The sequence below is a fragment of the Gopherus evgoodei genome, unplaced genomic scaffold (assembly GCF_007399415.2).
Source record: "Gopherus evgoodei ecotype Sinaloan lineage unplaced genomic scaffold, rGopEvg1_v1.p scaffold_101_arrow_ctg1, whole genome shotgun sequence".
Taxonomy (NCBI): Eukaryota; Metazoa; Chordata; order Testudines; family Testudinidae; genus Gopherus; species Gopherus evgoodei.
In genome coordinates this window covers 58,623-82,088 of record NW_022059764.1, presented here as the reverse complement: position 1 = coordinate 82,088, position 23,466 = coordinate 58,623, and the positions used below count along the sequence as shown (strand labels likewise).

At 49.7% G+C, this 23,466-nt stretch overlaps 1 non-coding gene across 1 annotated transcript; it reads left to right on the top strand.

The window, feature by feature from the left end:
* Positions 1-8,595: 8,595 nt before the first annotated feature.
* TRNAS-UGA lies at positions 8,596-8,677 on the top strand. The gene has a single exon. It is a non-coding gene; the product is annotated as a tRNA-Ser (tRNA).
* The last annotated feature ends 14,789 nt before the right edge of the window (positions 8,678-23,466 follow it).

Here is a 23,466-nt window from a genome sequence, read left to right as displayed (position 1 = left end):
AAGTTTTCCTTCTGCAAGTTATCTTGTCCTTCTGCTAAAGGTGCACAGGCCTCATTATTCCTGCTTTAGACCAGTTAGAACTGTTGCAACAGATAACGGCTGTTACACCTGGCCTTTTAGGTCGATTAAAGTTCAAACATGGAGGGACTCTTGTCTGCTGAGGCCTAAAACCAGGAAGGCTCCATACCCTTGTGGCCTTCCACCCTCCCGAGTTACGTAGGGTTATGCTTAGTGACACCAACAACTCCCTCCTTTGAGAATACTCAACAAACTTTTGGCTGAGTGTTCTCACATTTAAAGGATAACATGTGATTAAGCTCTAGGGAGCTGGAGTGCTTTACAGCAAGCAAGCAAGAAAAGAGTAACAATACACAACACCACACCAGTGAGCAGGAGGTGAACAATGCCTTCCCCTAGTTCTCCCAGGTTGAGTAACCAGCCCCAGAGGGAATCAGAAAGAGTAGGTTTCCTTTCCTGGGCCTTCCACTGTTCAAAAGCCTGTTTGGCTGACAGGATGTGCTTGTTAATATCCTGTGCGCTTTCTGGGACATAAGTACAGCATTCATCCCCTCTAAGGGCGCACACCCAGCCCTGGGAAGCCACACTTCCACCCAGGAAGTGTCCAAGTATGTCTCCATGATCACAGATCAGATGGTATTCCTGATGCGTCTGTAAGGGCAGTGGGCCAAGTCTGGTACTCAAGATCACTCCGAATGCCCATCAGCTGGTCATTCAGGAAATCCCAAATTCCTAAACATACTAGATCCCACTGCAATGCCTTCCCAGCCTCAGTTATATTTAATACCATCTTTTCTTGGTGTAGTACTATAATACACCTGTTATTTAACTATTCTCAGGTACTGTCAAAAGGCATTTCCATTAATAGCATACATTATTAGTCACTGGAATGGTTTCAATACGGGTAAAATTTCTAGTAGCAGAACAAACTCTTTGGGTACTTGTTATTTAAAATCCAATTAGAGAGAGATATATATGCTGAAGGATTTATCCAAAACACAGGGCGCAGCCTGTAGAATAAACCCCAAAATCCAATTAATACCACATTCCCAAACATGGGTCCCACAAATGTCCTCCCACCAGTGTATAATTCTTTGTTTCTTCACCAGGGTCAGTTCTTAATGTCCTTTCTAGTCAGGAATTCCTGGACTTTGGCAATTTCAGTGGAGCGAGTGTTCCTTCTTCTTTCCCAAAACAGTCGTGGTGCAGCATCCTTGTACTTTTTCCCTACTGTCCAGAGGGCACAGTGAAGCTAGAAGGTGAAATAGGCTAATCATCAATAGGAGAATTCTCCCGAGGTGGAGGGGTCTTTTTGCAGTGAGAATCTTGGTACCAAGCAGTCAGCCTTTTGCACTTCACAGCGGTGTTGGTAGGTAGCAGGACTTAATAAGGGCCTTTCCAGGGTGTAGCCAGAGCAGTCTTTCATTGGTGGACCTTTACATCAATCCTGTCTCCTGGTTCCAAGGAGTGGCAGGGCTGCTAGGGTCTTTGGGTAGCCCTTCTTTACCTGTGAGAAAAGAAACTTAACACATTTTATTAGTGCCTGGCAATGTTTTTCAGATCTCATAGCTGTGTGGGCAAATTCAAGCCCTCCTTTTCCTGGTTGTTAGCCAAGTCTTCACTGTGAGCAGTGTCCTTGAATGGAGTCAGTGTCTTATCTATAGCCTGAGCTTGCTAGCTAACTTTTTTTTTTCCCATTAACTCATTCTGTGCTTTGTTCTTCTTCCTTTCTTGTCTTCTTTTAACCTGCAAAGGAAACTTCCACTTTTTACTTATACACCTTTTTCCCAACAATGAAGACATAAACATTGTCATTATACAGTAATTAGTTTTATTATTTAATATATGCCACACACACCCTTTTACTAAAATAACCTTATTACAGAGCTTTGGAGCAACAAGCCAGGACAAGCACACCCACTTTGAGGAGTTCACTCAATACAACCTCTAGTCCAATAGCCTTCCACCATCCCCAGCCCTCTGGCTAGAAATCTGAGGTAGCCAGAAAGATCCCATGTACAATATGGGGAGTGGGTTAACTTTTCATGTCTTTGCTTTCAAAGACTGTTGGTATGCAAATTTTAACAACAATTTTTGCAATTAACAGTTTGGCCAATGAAATTTCTTTTTCTTGAGGAAATGCATTAGACTTTAGTATATCACATTCTCCTGATTTATCCAAACACTTTGTATTCCAAGTTGAACAAAACAAATATCTGCATTTTAATTTAACCTTTTTGTTTGATTTTAAACTAGACTATTTTATAAAAATATTAAACACAAAAATTCCGGCCACAAGACAAACACCACAAGACAGAACATAGAACACAAAACATAATTTCTATTGTGCCAGTAAATGCATGGTATTTTGAATGCTGTTCAGCTGGCATCAGTTTTCTCTGATTATCTGAAAGACAAAAAAACAAGAGGTCTACCCACCCTTTCTGGGCAGACAATCATCACTTGAAATATACAAATACTCTTGTTGGCTTCAGGCAAAACAGAGGAATTACCCCATAGTTTCTTGTATTTGTTTCATAGGCAGCCCAGGTTTTTAATTACATAACACTGTATACATTCTTCAGCTAATTCAACTAAATTGTTCATAGCCACACCAAATGATTGCAATCCAATAACTTCTTTGCCTGAATTTATTTACAAACATTTCACAGACACCAAAAACTTTTTTTTTTTTTTAGCATTTTTACAAAGTTCAACTGCCGTTTTCTCCAGCAACTACAGAGTTAACTTCTCACTCTCCCTTAAATCACTTGCTTGTCTCCCAACAGCCACTTTTATCAACTTAAATCACCATTCCAAGTAAGTCCTGGGTATTTGAAATCTCCATGCTTACACTTACTGACTCCTTCCTTCCACTACACCCTTAAAGTTTTCCAACCTGCTTTCCAATCTCTTTCTCTCTCTCTCTGTTGCCTGCCTGCCTGGGCCCGATCCTGCTTTTCTTGCTGAACCGTCCCTTCCATGGGCACCAACTTGTTCCACTACCAGTTTAGCTAGGAGGGTGGGCTTCTCATCTAGCCCCCACCCCTCCTGGTCTCTTCCCTTAAACATTCTTACTCACAAGACTCCCCGAGTCCTCCTTCATGAGGCTTGCCACCTGGACAAAAACACATGGCCCATTGGGCAAAGGCCATTTACTTAACATATAATTTAAAGAACTATTCTTAGAGGGTTTACCCAGAGACTCATTCATCTGTTTGACACTTAAACAGAAAAGAGAATTACACAGAGAGCAGAGGGAATTACAGTCTAAGCCAGACTTTCCCACCTCTATGCACTGACCGCTACAGGGGACGGGACAGAAGGATCTCAATTCAACCTCAGAGCTTCCTCGCACGCATGGCTTCCACTCCAAGGAATTACGAACGAGAGGTTCAGTTCCGCCCACACTCCTAACGTCCAAATGAACAGAGCAGGAAAACAACAGTAACCGGTTAAACAGAACAGAACCAGAACCAGATAGCGTTTTCTTATCCTATTAGGACTCACTTTTACTCATGCAGTTCTCAACATATAACACCAACAGTACCAAGCAAAGCAAACACAAAATAACAAGGGTAAAACAAATAGATGGTGTAAATTCTGCAGGGCTCCCCCCTTCTTAATTGCTCACCAAACTGTGACAAATTTCTGTTACCAATCTATCCCTCATGTCAGGTGATCAGGCTGACACTACAGGATCGTTGGGGGAAGATAAAGAAAACACACCATATAACTGAATTTTAAAGCTTCATTAATAAAATAATAAAACAACAACGGAGAGTGTTGGGAACGCTCCCTCATCACTCAGGAAAACATTAATGCCCCAAGCCCCTTTCATACCCACACACGTACGTCCAGACTGGCCACTTCTGTGTATAATGTTCAGAGAAGGGGGGGAGAGGTGGACTGGAGATTATCCTGTGCACAGCTTGTCCAGAATTTCTAACATGCTTCCGCTCTTTGGAGGGCTGTTCTCTTGCACCCTGGAATCTTCTGAAGCGTCTCTTTCAGAGATTCCAGTCCAGGTTGGCTGCCTGTGGCTTCTTCAGTGTCACCAAGCCACACTGGCTCCGGGGTCACAAAGGCACACTGTTGGATCTTATTGGACAGTTAAGCTTTGCAAATGTAATCTTAGTTCTATAACTTGTATTGCCTTTGGTTCGCCTCTGTCTATATTTTTTTCCTTCACAGCCAGCTGGGGCCGAAAGCAGTTTTTCTTTGTACTTAGCATAGTCTGCTTTGATTCTGGACCTTGAACGCAGAGCAATCCCCCCCTTCCATCCCTGGGCCAAGATGATTTTTAAATTAACCCGTTCCTTTCCTCAATAGACAAATTTGCTCACCCTGTGTCAGGGCTTTTTGGTGATTAAACGCTCCTCTTAGATGTATGATCTTATCTAGATTGAAGTACCTTCTAGTGGGCATTGTTTAGATGGATTTTCACGCGTGTAAATATTCCATTTCTCTAAATACCTGCAGGTTGTTGAACCATAATGTACATACATGTAATATGCTGGGGTACCCTAGGGGGTGAGGTGGAATGTTTAGACTGCCCCCCCACCCATTTTCCACTTACACACACAGGGAGGGTGCCCTGTCCGCGCTAGCGGCTCATAAACTAAGGATTTTTCCCTACAGGATACTCACACAGGAGAGGCTAACGAGGATGGCCACGACCCTCCTACACCTCCCTTCAGCAAAGAGCGTCGGCTAGTCTCTCGGAGACGGTGCCGCTTACTCTGATTGCATCCAGTGAGATGATCAGACTGTCAGTAGCCCACATGGAAAGGAAAGGGGAAGGGAAGATGGGTACACACACTCCTAGACCCAGGCAGCTTCCTCACCGGACGATGCCAGGCCAAGTCAGCCCACCATGGGTCGGACCTCCTAAAGATCCACTAGTTACCGGGCTTGCGTTAGAGTAGTCCTGGTCACGAGCTTTTGCTTCACAGGGTACTCTGGGCGTCTTCCGGTAACAGTCACTCACACTGGCCCCCAGTACCATTCTGCATCTGATCTTGCTTTTTAGCTACAACAGGGAGAGAGTGCACTAGGACATAGGGTCTCCCTTTTCTAGACAGGTCCCTCCTTTGTCCCTGCACTATCCCTAACCTGCTTTTGGATCCTTGCACTCTGCCAGACAGAGGGAAGAACTGGAGCTACAGTGGGGTATTTTTACAAGAGCTCTCCATACAAACAGCTTCAGAAGCTACCCATTTACTGACAAAACAGGAGTAATTGGAGGATCGTGTTATAATTAAGTGATCCTTCCGGTGGCCACCTTTCTGGTCCTCTAGTTGATATTGAGACCAGTCTACTATACGGAACTTTTTAGTTTGCTTTTAGTTAGTGGATCTGATCCAAGCACTTCCCAATTCGCTAGAATGCATTCTAAGGGTGTACACCGTGCCCTGCCTGTACTCTGTCCCTGCCCCATATCCTAGGGTGACACTGGGCGTCCCCAGGTCATAACAGGCAAAAATCCAGACCACTGGACTGTTCCTACCTTATCCAAGGGACCGGTTCCTCACCGTCGCCCTCAACTGCTTCTCCACTACTCGAGCGCGTTGCACTGTTGTGCCCCCTGGGGTCAGTCGAACTGCGTCTCCGCCGAGGCCCCCGGTGAAGTCACTGGTGCGCGCTGGGCATCGGTCGTCGCCGCAATCCGTCGACCACCAGAAGGGATCCAGGCAAGGCTAATTTTAGCCTCAATGCCCCACGTTGGGCGCCAAGAACTGTTGCCGGCAGATAACTGCCTGAGGCCAAGCAACAGCGGGGGGGTCCGTGGCCTGGTGTGCCGCGCCAATAAACACACCAGGGTGGAGAAGCAAACCAAGTTTATTTGAGATCTCAAAGCGGTGCAGGGAGATTGACTCAGATCAAGCACACCTAAAACAAGCAGTCTGTTCCTTTATATCCATGAGAACTTTTCTCACTGACTAGCAATCCCCCGTTTCCCCTCCCTCCTCCTCCTTCCTCCCCCTGTAGCAATTACGTAAGCGCAGGTGCATTAAGTAATCTTGGCCACGGCAGCTCGTTAGTAAGTTTTCCTTCTGCAAGTTATCTTGTCCTTCTGCTAAAGGTGCACAGGCCTCATTATTCCTGCTTTAGACCAGTTAGAACTGTTGCAACAGATAACGGCTGTTACACCTGGCCTTTTAGGTCGATTAAAGTTCAAACATGGAGGGACTCTTGTCTGCTGAGGCCTAAAACCAGGAAGGCTCCATACCCTTGTGGCCTTCCACCCTCCCGAGTTACGTAGGGTTATGCTTAGTGACACCAACAGTCTTCTCTGTGATAAACTGAGCAGACTGAGCTCTTGTCTCGCACTGGAAGGCAACTTTTCAGCACTTTTTTTTCTCTTCTCTGCCCCCCATCCAATTTTTCGTTCTTCTTCTTAAAATGTGGCCAAGATGACTGTGTGCAAGAGTCCAGTGTTGGTCTGACCAATGTTGTACACAGAGATAACACTAGTGCCCGATATCTAGTCACTGTTCTCCTGTCTGTACATCCAAGGACGACCACAGCATCGCACGGGCATTTCATGCTGTGTTGTTTGTTCATTATGACACCTAAACCCTTCTCCGAGTCACAGCAGTCTGGCCTTGCTCGTTAGTAAAGCTCAGTGTGTTTGAACGGCCACAGCTTCCCAAGTGCTCCGTAACATGCACAAGGGATTCCCCTCCTCAGTCCCCTTCACCTCCTAGTGGTCTCTTGTCTCTTTCTTCTTCTCCAGGATCCGCATGTGTCATTGTGGGGGGAGTTCTCCTCCTCTCTTTGCCTGGGAGCGATGTGACCCCCCCCGGATGGACTGACCAAACCCAGGATTCCTTCAGCCTGAAAGCAGAGGGGAGCCTTCACCCGCTCCCTCTTTAAGGCTCCAGTCCCAGATCCTAAATTCCCTGACAAAGCACAAAAATCCACCCTGAGCCCAACTCCTCTCTCGGTGGTGATTTCCTTTCTCCCACAAATCTGTCTTGAGGACACAGCCCTGGGAACAGGTGAACACAACCCCTGAGATTTCCCTTCGCAGCCTGCAAGGGGCAGTTCGCCCTATTAAACAGCTTGGGAATGTCATCTTTTTCTTTTCTCCTTTCAAAAGTAACTTCTTGTATTTCTAGTCTCTTTATATGACCCACTGATTTGCCGCTTCCAATTCTCTGCTGTACACGCCAGCACTGGATCGAGTGAGGTGCCTGGACCCATCCTGTACTGAGTACATGGGGGACTTGCAGGATCAGACCCTAAAATCGCTTTGGAGGGAAATTCTAACTCCACCCAACCCCGACCTGTTCCTGGGAGGTGTCAGTATTGACCCAGGCTGCCGAGCACCAGGGAATGAAGAGACCAATTTTATCAGTAAGTCAGACCCCCCAGCTGCCCGCTGCCTGGATCACCTCCCCGCAGGTGCCGCGAGTCACCCTCCAGAGCCATTGCTGGGCCCCGGGGGGCAGCCACACAAGCCATGGGGATGGGCAGCTCCCAGGAATCTCGGCAACGAATCTCCAGGCCGGAGGGTTTCCCCTAGTGCCGGATCCACCCTCAGGGTCCAGCCAGCCAGCAGCTTCCACCCAAGGCTAGTGCGCTAACAGCAGCAGCGTGGCTGGGGGGCTCGGCCGGTAACTGGGCCAGTCGTCTGAGCATGAACCCAACCGACCCCAGGAGATGGACCCGGGTCACCAGCCCAACCCACCACACAGCTGCTGCCGCTACCCCATTAGTGCGTGAGCTCCCATGGACCACGCTGGGGAGATCCCCCAGCTGCAGGGTAGATATCCCTGAGCGCCTGGCAGGGCACAGCTCCTGGCTGACCTGCCCTGCTGAGTTCTCTACTAGGCTGGGTGGATCCAGGGCCGAGGGTGCTGGGTGACAGGGGGGCATTGGCTGTGGGCTGGGACTGTCACTTCCCCTCCTGCCCATCCAACAGGATCACAGCAAACAAAACCAGCTCAGCCTGCAGGGGAAGAGTTCAGTCCAGGGCCTGGTGCATTCTGGGAGCAGGGACGGTGCAGAGAAAGGGCAGATACAGGGCACCTCTGAACACTCTGCGCAGAACTGCTTGTCCTGACCCACAGCCCCTGTTATCCCAGCCCTGGGCTCCCCTCTCACTGCTCTGCCAGTGCCCCTCACTCCCGATCCACAGACCTCCCCCGCTGTATCTGTGACTTCTGCTACTGAACCACCAATGTGCTGACTCCTCTTGTGAGACATTTCTCCGCACAATACTGCTGCTATTCCAGTTATTGACTCCAGGAAACATTTTCCTTAGCCTGGTTCCGTGTGTCACTGGTTTCTATAGCAAAGGCCAGTCCCTGGCCCTGTGGTCCGGACATCCTCATTCACATCAGGCTTCAAGTTGAGAATCATTTCCCATTCCCGCTCTGTGGGAGGGGAGACTTTTAAACGCGCTCTCTGTGCGACTGCACATGGCTGAGCAAAGAGAACAAACCCAAATCCCCCCTGTGCTTTGGGAGCCAGGTTTGCTGTGGGAAATCTGTAGTTCAGATGACTTCACACCTGGGCATTGTGATTCTTTACCAGTTTCTCTGGCAGTGGGGCAGTTTTGTGCTCACAGCTGTGATGGCTGAGTGGTTAAGGCGTTAGAGTTGAAATCCAATAGGGTTCTCCTGCGCAGGTTCAAATCCTGCTCACAGTAAGGCCTGTGTTTTAGCTACTCTCTAACCCGGGCAATACCTCTGTACAACCCCCTGAGACACTCTCAATTCTCTCCCCACCCCAAGTAAATCCTGTTCTGCTCCTTTCATAGAGATTCCTGGGACACCACTTCTCAGCACCTGAAGCCTCTGGCACTCACCTAGTGCCCCATAGATCAGCCATAGCCCTGGTTCTGCTTCTCTCTCTAGCGTGTGAAAGGAGCCAAGTCAGCGAATCCATGGGGGCTGCAGAAGCAACAGAGAGAAAAAAAAAAGGTTGCCCAGCAGCCAACTCTGCCCTGGCACCTCCCACCTGCTAGCAAGCCTGGCTGATAAGCTCCTCCTCTTCTCCTTCAGCGCCTCCTGCTGGCCATTGATGGGGTGTGCTGGAGGAGTGAGGAGAGAAAGAAGTGGGGCAGGGTCGAATAGGAAGAGATTTGATGGTTTGGGGGCAGGGCCTGAGGTGGAGCAGGCATTCAGCACTGCCTGGGAACTCTCAAAGTCAGCACCTCTGAGCGCAGAAGCCTTCCCTGAGTCTGAGCTGCCAGGATCCCTGCCGCAGAGCAGGTGCCACAAGTCTCAGCCTCTCTGTCCCACACATGGCTCTGGGCACCACCAGGAATCATTTGGCTCTTGGCACACAAGACAACTTAAAAGCTGAGTCCCTGGACAGCAGCTCAAACCGTGGCCCCTCTCATTAAGAGCCTGATGCTCTACTGACTGAGCTAGCCAGGCTTGCTAAGAGCCTCCTCTTCTTGTCCATGGCCACTGCCAATTCCTCCTTCTTTTCCTCTCTTCTGCACCTGAGGGTCACTAAATCTCCTCACCTAGACAGCCAGCCCGTCCACTGCACCCCAATCCCCCACTCCTGAGCCTCCCTGCCAAAGTCCTGCACCTGGCTCCATAGAATTAATTCTCACGTGTCGCTGGGAACTCTGCTTCTTGTGCCCAGAGAGTCTCAGCCCCCCATCAGTAGAAGACCTGAGAAACACAGTGTCTGCCTTTTCTAAAGAAGTGTTTGGAGGGGCTTTTCTCATGTGGTCTAATGGATAAGATGTCTGACTTCAGAGCAGGCATTCAGAGTTCAAGTTGCTTCATGGTTGTGTTGCTGCAGTTTTACCTTCGTGCTGAAAGTCCTGCTCCCTTCAGGGCTGGAACCTCTTCTTGGTGGCTCAGGCCAATGCTCTGGCTTCAGCTAGAGCCTGGGAAGGAGTTGGGGGTTGGGTGTCACAAAGGCTGGGGCATGAGCCGCAGGTGCTTCCAGTCTAGCCTTTGCCCTTCCTGACTTGCCAAAGAAAATGGGCGGCTGCCCGGGCCAGCGTGTAGAGCAGTTTCCCTCTTCCAAGTGTGCACCTGCCCCTGTGCTTGAGGGGGTTGGTAAATAGCACCTTGGGAGCCTGAGTGTTTCTCTGCTTCTTGCCAGCTGGGGAAAAGCCTCTTGGGGTAAAATCACCTGCCCCACTGCAAAAGTGAGCACTGTGAGTGGGAACAGACTGAGGCCACACCAGGGGGCTGGCCCTGCTTTCCTACCTTCTTCTGATGTTGGCCACAGAGCATCACCAGCTGCCCTGCATGCTGGTCTGTGGGTCGCTTTCAGTGGGTGTTTGGTATGGCAGGGAGCAGCCTGGCCGGGGGTCTTTGTGGCTGTCTGCTGGCCATGCAGAGGCATGGTCCTCCCCTCCTCTTGACCCGCCTTCAGTTGCTCTGTGGCTTATAAACCTTCCCTTGGAGCTGTCAGCACCAGCCGCCTCTGCTCTAGGTGTCCGGAGGAGGGAAGGTGTGAGGGACTCCAGGCTGGGCTCCACCCTCCCTCCTGCCAAGCCCTGACTATTAATCCTGGCCCTGGCACTCCTTTCTTCAAGCGCCGTGTGGGCCAGAGGAAAAGTGTGGCAGCAAGGACAAGGGCCAAACTTGTGGGCATCGCATGAAGCAGCAAGAATCCCAACCAGGTCAAACCACAGGACTACAGGCAGCCACAGCCACTTCTACACCCCAATCCATTGCAGCCATCTCAACCAAAGACCTGGCTCCAGTGGGTGTGAGTCACCCAGCCGGAGGAAAAAGACTCACTCATAAACAACTGGAGACAGGGAAATTGAGCACTTTGAGCTCCAGAGCTTTACCACAAACCAATACCAGGTCCCACTGACATTTGAACTCAGATTGCAGGATTCAGAGTCCTGAGTGCTGCCCATTACACCATGGGAGCAGCTTGTGCTTCCTTCTCTGGCCATCGGTGACCCTCATGGGGCTGGCTCGTGTAAGGGACTGTCGGCCCTTTACTAAAACTTAGTGTGGTTTTTGGTTGGCTCGTTCCCAGTCCCAATAAAAGGGGGAAGGGTCAATGGGAAATCAGGCCCCTGAGACTGACAGCCCCTGGGGCAATGGTCACCAACTGGTAGGGAACACGTGAGAATTTCTTAATGGAGAAAAATTCCTGGTGAAAATTGGCAAACCTGTGCAGATTTTGAAAAGTTCCAGTGAATTTACACATGAAGATACAAACAGAGAGACAAACACACAGAGAGAAAGAGAAAATCACAGACTGCACAGGCCCACACAGACATAACAAAAACCAAACCCACACAAACCCACACAGCACACAGAGCCATATACACAAAAGGGAAAGCCACACAAAATATAGAAAGAACAAATCCACACCAAAAAATACAGCAAAAGCCCACAACAAGAAAGCACAAAACCCACATACCAAAAGAATACTAAGCAAAAAACCAATCTGTATGCAAAAATCATACACACACGCACCCAAAACTATGGCAGTCATCCACCAAAATCACACAGGACCCACATGCACATCAACACGACAGACGAAAACCACATCAACATACAGAAAGCCAGGCAGGGTTTGAGTCTCACAGAGAAGAGGGTGAGCACACATGTGGTTTGGGGAGCAAAGACTGAGGGGGTGTCAGGGGCAGTGCTCTGGGCTCTGCCTGACCCTGGTGGCTGGCAGAGAGCAGAGCCTGGTAGATCTGTGGAATCTGCCCTGCTCTCTGTAAAGCAAGGGGACCTCAGTGTCTTCTGAGCTGCAATTGTATTTTCTGTAAGGCAAACTGATTGGCAGAACCCATTTGCTTAAAGAAAGCTAGTGCTTTAGGTGAGGTTTGAATTCACAACTTCAGCATCACTCCACTCAGCACAGCTACTATAAGTCCCGTACACTAACCCATTACCCTTCTGGTTCCCAGCTGAGGGTCTTGCCTCCTTGATTCATGGATGGATTAGGGGTTGAGGGGGTTGCACTAACTAAAACAAATCAATATTAATGGCTGCTGAATGGCAGCAGCAGAGGTGGGGAGCCTCCTTCTGTGTGATAGAGCTGGTTCCCACCTTCCGTTGCTGAGGGGAAGGTTGGTGCTTTGAGCCCACCCGGGGCAGGAATGACCCATGGGTGAGATTAACTGGACTCAAGAGAAGGGAAGGGAGGGGAAGTCTTTTCTATTCCTGCCTAGCTCCATTGGTCTCCTGTGGCCCTTTCGGCTCTCTGCTCCTCTGTTGGGGAGATGCAGAGACAAGCCCCCATCTGGGTGAGTCACCGAGAGGCTGTGTCCCATGGAGTGTGTGTGGGAGAGGGGGAGGGTTGGACTGGGCTCAAGGGGAGAAGGTTGTGTGTGACAGTGTGTGGGGGAGGGGGAGGGTGTGGTCCTTAGGATATAAATGATGGAAAACACAGGGGCAGTGACAGCGAAGCCCCGTGTCTCAGTGTTATGACCCTGTGTGGTGCTGCCGTTCACTTTCCCCTCCTATGGTCTCATCTTTCATTGAATCCAGCATTTTTTCACCTGTCATCACCACAGAGGTGTCGCACATGCCTCAGATACAGAGACACCGAGGACTGGAACTGATTTCAGCTGCTGGACAGCTCTGCTAGGTCTTTATACATTTGCACAGGAAAATGCTGAGTGTTTAAATTCATTTCAACCATCCCCATTCAGCGAACTCCTGAACATACTGGAGATGGGTCTGGAAATCCATTTTCATTCAAAAATTTTTTCAAGGGAATCACTTGGATTGTAACTAGGAACCTATTATCCTGCAGGGAAACATTCACCCACTGATCTATCCTCGCAACAAAGAGTGTCATGTATAGCTCAGAGCAGGAACAGTTTTTAACCTAGGGGTTACTAAACTTTCTCTCTATACAAACACCACAGCTTACAAACTCCCCACCCCCACTCTGTGTCACCAGAGCACAACAACAACTCTCCTTGGAGCACACACAGCTCCCCAGCTCCCTGCCCATCAGTCTCTCCAGGATTGCTCCAATCCCTTAAAGCAGGGTCTCAACCTCAATTTACCTTAGGACCAGTGCCAGTCCTCCAATCCTCACAGTGGGCCAATAATGTCACTCATACCACTCAGAACCTGCCCCCCAAAACTCTGCCCCCCATCTGCCTAAGGCTCTGGGAGAGAGATGGGGGGAGGAGGTCTAGGGTTCAGGCCCTGGGTTGGGGCTGGGGATTGGGGTGCAGGAGGGGTGCAGGCTCTGGGGGGAGTTTGGGTGCAGAAGGGGTGAGAGGCTGGTCTCTGGGAGGGAGTTTGGGTGGGGGAGGGGTTCTAGGGTGCAGGCTCTGGGATGGAGTTTGGGTGCTGGGTGCAGGCTCTGGGCTGGGACAGGGGTAGGGGGAATAGGAGGAGGGATGGGGGTGCAGGCTCTGGGAGGGAGATTGGAGCGAGTGGGAGGGGGTGTGTGGAGGGAGAGGGTGCAGGCTCTGGGAGGGAGTCAGGGGTGCGGCGCTTACCTGGGGCTCCAAGGCGGGGCAGGCTGGGGGGCCTCCGCATGCTGCTGCCCCCAGGCATCACCCCTACAGTGTCCCATTGGCTGCAGGGGCTTGGAGTGAGGGCAGCGCGTAGAGGCACAGCTCTGCCCCACCCTGCCATGGGGAGGGGCCAGCAGCCACTGGAGCGAGCAGGAAGATACTGCACTGCTGGGGCCCCTGGAGGGGAGCGCCTGGGGGCAGCAGGTGGGGCCAAGGGAGTGAACTGGTCCCAAAACTGCTGAAGCCCCATGGGCAAGACCTGGGAAGCAGGACTGTCAGCCAGACAACACCTTTAAGAGGAGGCGTCCCTCTCCCTGTCAAGAACTGATCTTCCTCCTTCAGTTCAGTGACAGCCTGAATTGTTCCTTATCCCGGCAGAGCCAGAGGACTGAAAGCAGCAACATCAAACCCCTGTGTAGCTCGCAGGGATGGACATAAACACTCCCTGCTATCTGAAGAGATGTTCAGCTTTGCCCTTGGTCAACTACAAGGCGAAAGGGAAAGGAGGTGGCGCCAGATATAAAAAGTGAAACACGACACATCATAGTTACGCCCATGGTGGCTGCAAAATCTTTTTATGTTCTTCTTCTTATCATCAGTGTATTGTTTTCTCTGTGTTCTAGGCCTTGACAAGAAATTTGTACCTTGATAAAATAATCAACTGCTCTTGGTGAAGGCAATGGACTTAACACCCACTGGGGTGTCCCTACACAGGTACAAGTGCTAACAACATGGCTGCATTTTAGCCATAGTTTTTAATCAGGGCAATAAATTGAAACAAACCCCGTTAAATCATTTCCCAGCCTGAGTCCTTCACCCACATTCCTTAGGGCATTGGGCCACCATGTGGACATTTCATTTACTACCTCAATTTCACACAGAGACAGAATTTCCTTTGCACAGATCCATGAACAGCAAAACCTCCCTGTGTCTCTGGTCTGAGCCAGGGTATTCGATTCCAGTGAACCCTTCTCTCCTGCAGTGGCGATGGGCAGACAGAGGGGATGTGGCACCTGCATCCCTGACAGGGAGATATTGGCTCGGCTCTTTCTTTCTGCTGCTGTTGTTCGTCCATGAAACATCGAGGGTGAAATGCAAGGCTGAGTTCATGCACCAGCCCCCGGAAATATTTCAGTGCCCCAGAGAAAACCTGCCCCCTGCTATTGGAACGATGTGCTGGAGATTTGACTAGGAAAGAGACTGTCTGAATTGTCAGAGTGAGGAATGAACAACATTCTACAGCAATGTCGTTCGCACAAACACACTCTCATCCTGCTCCAGCCGGAAGGGAAATGGGCAGGAATTCTCGCTGTTCAGCCAAGGACACACTTACACTGATGCGCAGCCGTGAGTGTGCTGGGGAAGCTGGTCTGAGCAAACAATTGGAATGACAATTCAGTGAGAACAGAACCATCATGTAGTGAAACAACTGCATGTTAAGTAGTTGTGGCTGAGTGGTTAAGGTGCTGTGGTAGAAATCTGTTGTGGTTTCCCAGCACAGGGTTCAAATCCTGACAATGTTGTTGTTGTTGTTTTTGCACTCTTAGTACCTGGGCATCCACAGTGTGAACTGGAGCCAGATCTAGTTTCACTCTATCTACACTTAAAACACTGCTGTGGCACTGCTATAGCTCTCTGGAGCAGACAGTGACTGGAGGGGTTTTCCCATCCCTGTAATAGCTACATTGACAGAACAGTTCTTTCTTTTCTTTAGCACTATCTAACCAGGGCTTAGGTCACCTTAACTCTGTGGGTTGCGGGGGTGGGGGTCACACCCTGAGAGACGTTGCTCTGCCAGTTAAGTGCCCAGCGTACACCAGCCCTTAGATTCCTCTTGGTATTTCAATGCAGGAACTGACCTGTGAGAGGAAAACATCAGCTCACAAACACAGAGACTGAATTCCCTGCATTTAATCTCTCTGCACTTTCCAGAAAGTCACAAAATTCAATTCATTCTTGCTAGGACAGAGAAAAAATAAGTGACACTAAGTTTTTGGCTTGGTTACATAAAATTAAGTGTTTAATTAATATAATAAAAAATCTGTACTGATTCCTCTAACTAACACCACAGCATAAAATAGGAACAGAGACAAATCGTGTCAGTGGCGGCTAATTTCGTAAATGATCTTCCCATTATTAATTGCCACGCTGCCCCCATTGGAGGTCTGGGCATCTCCAGTGTCATAGCTCTGCATTCACCTTCCCCTTAGAATTGTTCTCAGACATTCACCTTCCTCTGCAGCATGGGGCACGGGGTCACTTGCTGGAGGATGAATCTATGAATCTATTCCCAAATTTGGAAAATTATGCAGTTCAGAATGTGAATAGTGACCCCGTCTCCTTCCTGCACCTGCTCTACATTGCTCCCCAGCAGCTTCTCCCCCTGCAGAGTAACCCCAGCACGGCAGTGCAGCCGCCCAGGGTTCAACAACGGCCCCTGGCAAGGACAGTGGGTGCAGCTAACAGCCCAGTGTGCCTGGCAGTGAGGCAGTTTAAAAAGCAACACTCCCTCAGAAGTACAGAGACTGAATTCCCCAACTTTAACATCATGACCCCCTGTAGAAAGCCACACGTGCCAGTTATAGTTTCACAGGGAGATGCAAAAATCAAGTGACACCCATTTTTAAGTTGAGTAAATAAAGTTGAGGAGATAGTTATTAACCTCACAAAAAAAGCTCATTTCCCAAACAATGCTCAGAATGTTACCAATTCCCACCCTTCCTCCATAGCAGCTCTGTGCAGTGTAACTGTTCTGCAGGCAGCTTCCCATTAAATGCTGTTGTGGGATATTCCCTGGCCTGGAAATGTATGAACAACAGAATTTGAAGCGCAAACCTGGCTCCCTGCACCAGGTGGGATTTGAGTGTTTTGTCCCTGTCATTTAGGGTTTGTCAATAGTACAGATGCCATGGGCAGGACTCCAGGCTCTGCTGGAGGGATCCTGGCACAGGGGCTGGTCGGGGAGAAAGGATTGTAGATTCTGACCTGCCCTCTGGAGAGGAGCTAATAAGTGAAGGGGCATTTTTAACTTCTCCCCTGCCTCAGTGTCCCCTGGGCTGGAATTGTACATTCCACAGGGCCAAATGAGGGGATGACGCCATTTGGTTAATGAAAACCAGTGCTCTAGGTGAGGTTTGAACTCACAACCACAGCATAGCCCCTCTCAAGACTGCCCTGTAAGTACTGTGTGCTAACCAATTGTGCCACTGGAGAACCTGTTAATTGCTATTCTCCCTAGGTTGATAAAGGCAAGGAGTGACCCTAAAACATTCTCAGTGGAGTTGAGAGCAGGTAGCGACAAGCGTTGTACTTGGTGGGGTGTATTCTTCTTAAGGCTTCCGGGCACCATTTCACCCTTTTGTTCGTCCCTGTGTAATAACAGAGCTGACTGAGACTCACTGTAGAGTCTTGCTGCAGACCAACAGATCTGAAATCACTGATCACCAGGTCTGAGCATTAGTCCTGCTTTGGGACAGTGTCTCTCATCCAACAAACTGCCCAGTCTGCGCTAGCAGTGAGGCTCCCTCACTAACAGCTGAAATCAGGGAGAGCTGTGTGAAGTGCAGGGCCCCAGGGGTGCCTGAACAGGGGGGAACAACACCCCAGAACTTTAAAAAATGGGAGAGCTCGGCCTTGCCACTTTGTAATGACCGTAAGGGCGAGTGAGGGGGGAGGGGGCAGAGAGCAGTGAGCAGGAGGTGGGGTCTTGGGGGGAACAGGCCGCACAGGAGCGGGGCCTTCGGGAGAAGGGGTGGTACAGGGGCGTGGCCTCGAGTGGAAGGGATGGAGCTACTGTTCGGGCTCTGGTGGCCACTACTTTTAGGGAGCCTGTTCCACTCCTGGTGGGACCACAAGACGTCCCAGAGCAGAGAGGGGCCAGCAGAGCGGTGACAGGGTGGAACGGCAAGTGGCCGGCAATATGGCCAGACAGTGGAGGGAGAAAGGGGCTTTCTCCCCAGGAGGTAAGAGGTGAACTCTGGGTTTTCATTGACCCAGGACAGCAGCTGTGGGTGAGGTGCAGTGGAGGGAGGGGCACATCCACAGAGCTTTTGGTGTCTGGATTTAAGAGCCGGAGGCAAAAGGCCACTGCCCAGAGGGCTGTGGGTGGGTGTTTTGCTCATAGTGTTGTGTTATGAATCCTCATTGTGGTGTTTTCCCAAGTTAATACAAGGTGAGTTTCCTCCTTTTTATTAAAGTTTCTTTTCTACACTCAGTGTGTGTGAGTGGGGAAAGTATCACCTCTTAGAGGCACCCAGTGGCCAGGGCTAGTTTCCCCAGGTTACTGGGTGGGGGCTTAAGCAGATTGTGTGTTGTATTGTTGAAGAGGAGCCCCAAGCACCCAGACAGGGAATTGTAACTTCAACCTTCAAAGTAAGAGCCAGAGGTGCTGCCAGCTGAGCTAGCCAGGCCGCCTAAATGTATTAACCCCTTTCACCGCAAGAGCAAACACTGGGTACTTCTGTGTTTCTCAGCAGCTGGGAAAGAGCCTCTTGGGGGAAACCCTCCCCTCCTCTTGCCCCACCCTCAATTGCTCTGTGGCTCTTAAGCCTTCCCTTGGAGCTGTCAGCACCAGCTGCCTCTGCTCCAGATGCCAAGAGGAGAGGTGTACTGGGGTCCAGCCTGGGACTCTTCCTCCCTCCTGCCTATCCATGACTATTAAACCTGGGCAAGAGGAAGAGGGTGGCAACTGGGCTGTCGACGTGCTCTCTTTCACGTAAATCAGTGTGACTCCTGGCCTATCCCTGCAGAAAGGTGTACCACATCTGTGTCCGGTGTGAGCTCAGATCAGAGGAATTGGAGGCTACCTCCTGCCCTCCACTGGTTCCACTATGGAGAGACATGTCCTCTAAACCGACCTCACTAGAAACCTGCACCAGGGAGTGGTCATCATAGAAGAGTTTCCTCTGACAGTTGGGAAAATGGGACCAGCGGTCCTCAGGCCATCTGACACAATTAAAATCCACCCCCTACACCAAACACTGTGTAGTCCAGAGGAAGGGAGCCAGTTCCTTTCACACCTTAACTGGGGACCATAAACACTAATATAGCGGTAACAAGTGCCATGGAGCACTGCAAATGTGAAGAACAAGACTCCAACCTCATCATTCTTCCCTGGCCAGGAGGGCCAGAAAGACAGGCCCTTCCTCCAATCACCCTCTGCCCATCAAGCCACCCTAAAGCTGTTAATGTGCATTTCCTGAATGCACACCATGTCCAAGTCCAGCTTCTCCAAGTCACTGAACATCCTACAATCTCCTCCTGGGCCCTCCAATCCCTGCCACGTTCCACGTGGACACTTTTACAGATGCCCCTTCCCCAGTACTGCCCTCACTCAGCTGTGGAGAGGAGCTTTTGTCCCCAGTCCCTGCCCCCTCTGGCACCATCTCCGAGGGCCACCCTGCCTCACTCTCTTCCCACCATATTGGGTCAACCAATAAGTCGCATAGGAAATACAGCTCCCATCTCTGATTTTAAAAGGTCAGGTGGGCCAACTGGGGCAGAAGTCCATGCTCCATTGTCTTGTTGGGGATCTCAAAATCAGGGATTCACCTCAGGTAAAGGTGCTGCTGCGCTCCCAGAAAACAAGCCACCTCCACACAAAGAAAGATAAAAGGGCTGTTAAAGCTGAGAATTGAACCAGGGACCTTTAGATTTTCACACTAATGCTTACCTAACTGAGCTACTTTGGTACCTGCATACTGCTTTTTTGGCCTGCTGCTTCTCTGTCTGGGATGTTTTTATCAGCCATGGCCATGGCACACAAAAAGGACATCATTGTGAGTGGCCCACGAAGACAAGACTCGCTTTTCTCTGCCTTGCTCAGCTTGACTTGCTTCCTCACACCCTTCCTGCCTTAGTTCCCGGGTTGACCTGGTGGCAGAAGGGGACTGGGGGCCAGTGCTGCGGGGAGGAAGTTGAGATGGACCATGAGCTAGACTAGACCCTGACAGTAAGAGTCTGGCCACCACTTGCTGCCCCACCTTGTTGTCCTGGCTTCCCCCACTGGACGTCATTTAGGAAGGGAAGTGGGGCTTCTACCTCCCCTCCCCGATTTTCACATCACAGAGGAGCACAAACAGGGAAACAAATGGCTGCTCCATACTTCTCCCATGAGAGGAACCAGACGACCTTAGCTGTGGTGAGTAAGAAGTGTCTGTTGGCTGACAGGGCCTGTCCGTGAGGAGCTGGAACAGCAGCTGACACCTCCCCCTTGGCTCCACACTGTGGTAAATGCTCATTGCCTGGCTGCGTGGGTGAATGCTGCTCTGGGCTCTGGAGAAAGTCTGTATTGGTCTGTCAACCCCCCATCTTCACTGAGCCAGTCTGGTAAGATCCCAAGTGCCCCCTCCAGCCTGGCAGCTGAGAGTCTGTGCAGACATCAACCCCCTGCCAGCCCCAGAGGCAGCAGCAGCACCAGCCCCCCAGCACCACAGGGGCACTCAATGCACTTCCTGTGGGGAAATGGCTCCTTGGCGTCCAGCTGCTAGAGTGAGAGCCAGAAGAGAGCAGTGTCTGGCTCACCTTGGGGGAGAGAAGAGACCTGATGAGAGCTGATCTTCAGTCTCCCTCGCAATGCTGGTCAGTTTTATTGCCACTGTAATAGTCAGTGCTTCCCTTCAGGGCTGGCCCTAGAGGGGTGCAGGACCTGGGACAAATCCCCCCCTTTCTGCCCTTCCCCACTCCACCCCTTCCCCCAAATCCAACCCCTTCCTGCCCTGCATCTTCCTGCTCCATTCCTCTCCCTGCACCCCACTGAACAACTGACCATTGGCAGGGGGAGGTGCTGAAGGGGAAGAGCAGGAGCTTGTCCACAAGGCCCGAAGCAGGGGCAGAGCTGGCTTCCAGTGGGTGCTGAGCACCTTTTTTTCCCCCTGTTGGTTCTGCAGCCCCGTAGCACCCCCTGCATTCACTGACTCGGCTCCTTTCATGCTCTAGAGAGAGGAGCAGAACCAGGGCTATGGCTGATCTATGGGGCACCAGGTGAGTGGCAGAGACTTCAGCTGCTGAGAGTTTGCCTGACCCTTCAGGGACACAGTGTGAGGTGGTGCCCCAGGGATCTCTATGAAAGGCACAGAACAGGATTTACTTGGGGTGGGGAGAGAATTGAGAGCATCTGTTTGTATAAAGGTATTGCGTGGGTGAGAAGTTATGAGCAGGATTCAAACCTACAGAGTGGAATACTATTGGATTTATCAATTCTAACGCTTAACCACTCAGCCATCACACTTGTGAGCATAATAAGGCTTTAATACCACAGAATAAATAATCATAATCACAATGAACTGGTAAATAATCACCATGCCCAAGCTTGAAGATTTCCCACAGCAAACCTGGCTCCCAAAGCACAGGGGGGGATTTGGGGTTTGTTCTCTTTACTTAGCCATGTGCAGTTGCACAGAGAGCGCATTTAAAAGTCTCCCACAGAGCGGGAATGGGAAATGATTCTCAATTTGAAGCCTGATGTGAATGCGAATGTCTGGACCAAGGGGCCAGGGATTGGTCTTTGCTAGAGAAACCACTGTCAAGTTTTAGCAAATTAGGACAAGTCAGCAAATAAAAACAACCTCAGGTATCAAGTATCAGAGAGGTAGCCGTGTTAGTCTGGATCTGTAAAAGCAGCAAAGAGTCCTGTGGCACCTTATAGACTAACAGACATTTTGGAGCATGAGCTTTCGTGGGTGAATACCCACTTCGTCAGATGCATTTACCCACGAAAGCTCATGCTCCAAAACGTCCCTCAGGTATCAGTAACTGCTACAGGTTGCAAATTCCTACATGTAGCAGTTTCTGGCACTACACCTGTGCAGCTCTGCTCCCTGACTCTTCATGGGATCCTGCTCTCTCCTTAGCTCCACCCCACTCTGGCCCAGACAGTTGCAGATCACACAGAAGATGGGACTCCCTCATTTGATTGTGTGAAAGTAGAATGAATTACATTGTGAAAATAGAAAGGATTAAAGAAATGCTGTCTGTACCTTTAAGCAAAACTGTTGGAATGCTGCAATCCAGGTGTCAGGAATACAGACATTAACATAGAACAATTGCACCGTTTAAGGGCAATTGGTGAAGTATTAGCCTTAGATGGATAAGAGTTAGTAAGGAAGTAGGATATGCATGCTGTGCCCCAGGTGAATTTTACTGTTTTGCTTTCTTTGTCCCTTTGCCTAATTCTTGCTCTTTTATCTGTATAAACAAGATAGCTTGTGTCTTGCATGGTGCTCACATTATTTGGATGTTATTAGCAGAGAGCTGTGCTAATAAAACAGAGTGGTCTGACAAATTGTGAGTCCTGATTCTAACTTTGACAATTTGGAGGTTCCACTGAGATGGCAACCGACTTCACTGGGGCTGTGTGATTCCTGACCGTTTTTGTAGGATGACCGTGGCAGCCAGCACCTGGGCATTTGGCCCGAGCGGTCCTCCACTAGAGCGGAAAGGCGCACAGCCACAGTGAGGTCTACGCCATCGAACCTATTGGTTCCCACTCTGTTCTGGTAGGGATCCCGGAATCTGACATCAGGAATCTGGTCAGGTAATTACTTCTGTGTTTTGTCCGGACTGAGGACTGTCCTGTCTCTTGTCTATCCGTCCTCTTGTGGAGTGTTTGAGTCTGGGTGCTGTCTCCGTCCGGGGATAGACCGACCAAGGGGTTCCTGTCCCCGCGGTCTGAGTGAGTGGAATCTGCACAATCGCAGCTGCATCGCACTTTGGGTAAAACCCCTGGTGTAAAAGCAAGGGCGATTGAGGCAGTAGCCTGTGGGCTCCTTTTGTGTGTTTGCACTGGGCATCGCTCTGAGGAACCCGAATTTCCTTCTTGTATGATTGGTGTGTGAAGTCCTCCTGTATTGGTAACCAGACGTCTAAGTCGGGACCATTCCCTAAATGAACGCCGGCTCATTTTATGTATTATGTATTTAGAATGGGTCTGGACTCCTGTAAAAAGGCTCCAGACTCCCGTAAATTTCTGGAAAAATGGTCTAGGCTAACTCAGGGGGATCCCAAAACTCAGTGGCCACTATTAAAATCTTGGTAAAAAGACTGAGTGGACGTCTTTAAGGACAAATTCGGCCAACCTAAAACTAAATTGGCTAAAGGAGAGGTTAATTGTTTCATGCAGTGGTGGCAAGAGGCAAATCATAGGTGGACAAACTCAAAACTTGCCTCTCTCAAATAGTCAAATAATAAGTTAAAAGCTTTATTAAAAGCCTCCTCTCCCACCACCAGACTGAGCGCTCCCCTTTATCCCGTTCTTCAGACCCCGGATCGATCCAACCCCCTTCATACTCCCATCTCATTGTAAAAAGGACAAAAAGCCCCTTGTTCTGTTCCCCTTTGTTGTCTGCCTCAAAAACTGATTCTTTAGTGTTCCACTACCAATTCAGCAAGGAGGGTGGGCTCCTCAACTAGCTCCTACCCTTCCTGGTCCCTTTCCTTGAACATTTCTTTCAAAATTGTGAAATGACCACAGTATCACTCACAAACGGTTCATTGAAAAAAAAAAGCAGGATCGGGCCCAGATAAGCAGGCAAGCAACAGATAAATGTTGGAGAAAAATTTAGTTTTTGCTTTTAGTTTGGGTGCAGCAAAATCAACTTTGCATTTGATCTTGCTGCACAGTCAATAAGTTCAGATGGCGTGAGCCCAACAGAGACAGAAGGCCCCACGGACAGTTCTTCGACGACACCCCAATAGAGATTTTAAAATGTTTTTTACCTTTATTGTGGCGCCATGGAGTTCGAAGGGGAATGATTCATAGCAGCTGCCTGTGGGTCCGTAGGCGTAGGTTTGAATAGCCTCCTGGTTTATTATTTATGCTTTTAATTGCTTAATTTTAGTTATCAAGTACACATTTTTTTCCTTTTTTCCAACTTTTTTATTGTCCAGTTTTGCTACAGCTGGGGTATATTCACCTGCCACCCTTTCCGGTTAACCAGGGTGGAGAGAGGAATGCTAAACCCCTCTTCAATGTTTAGACTTACTGCGGCTGAGAGTGGGCACTTCTTTAATCA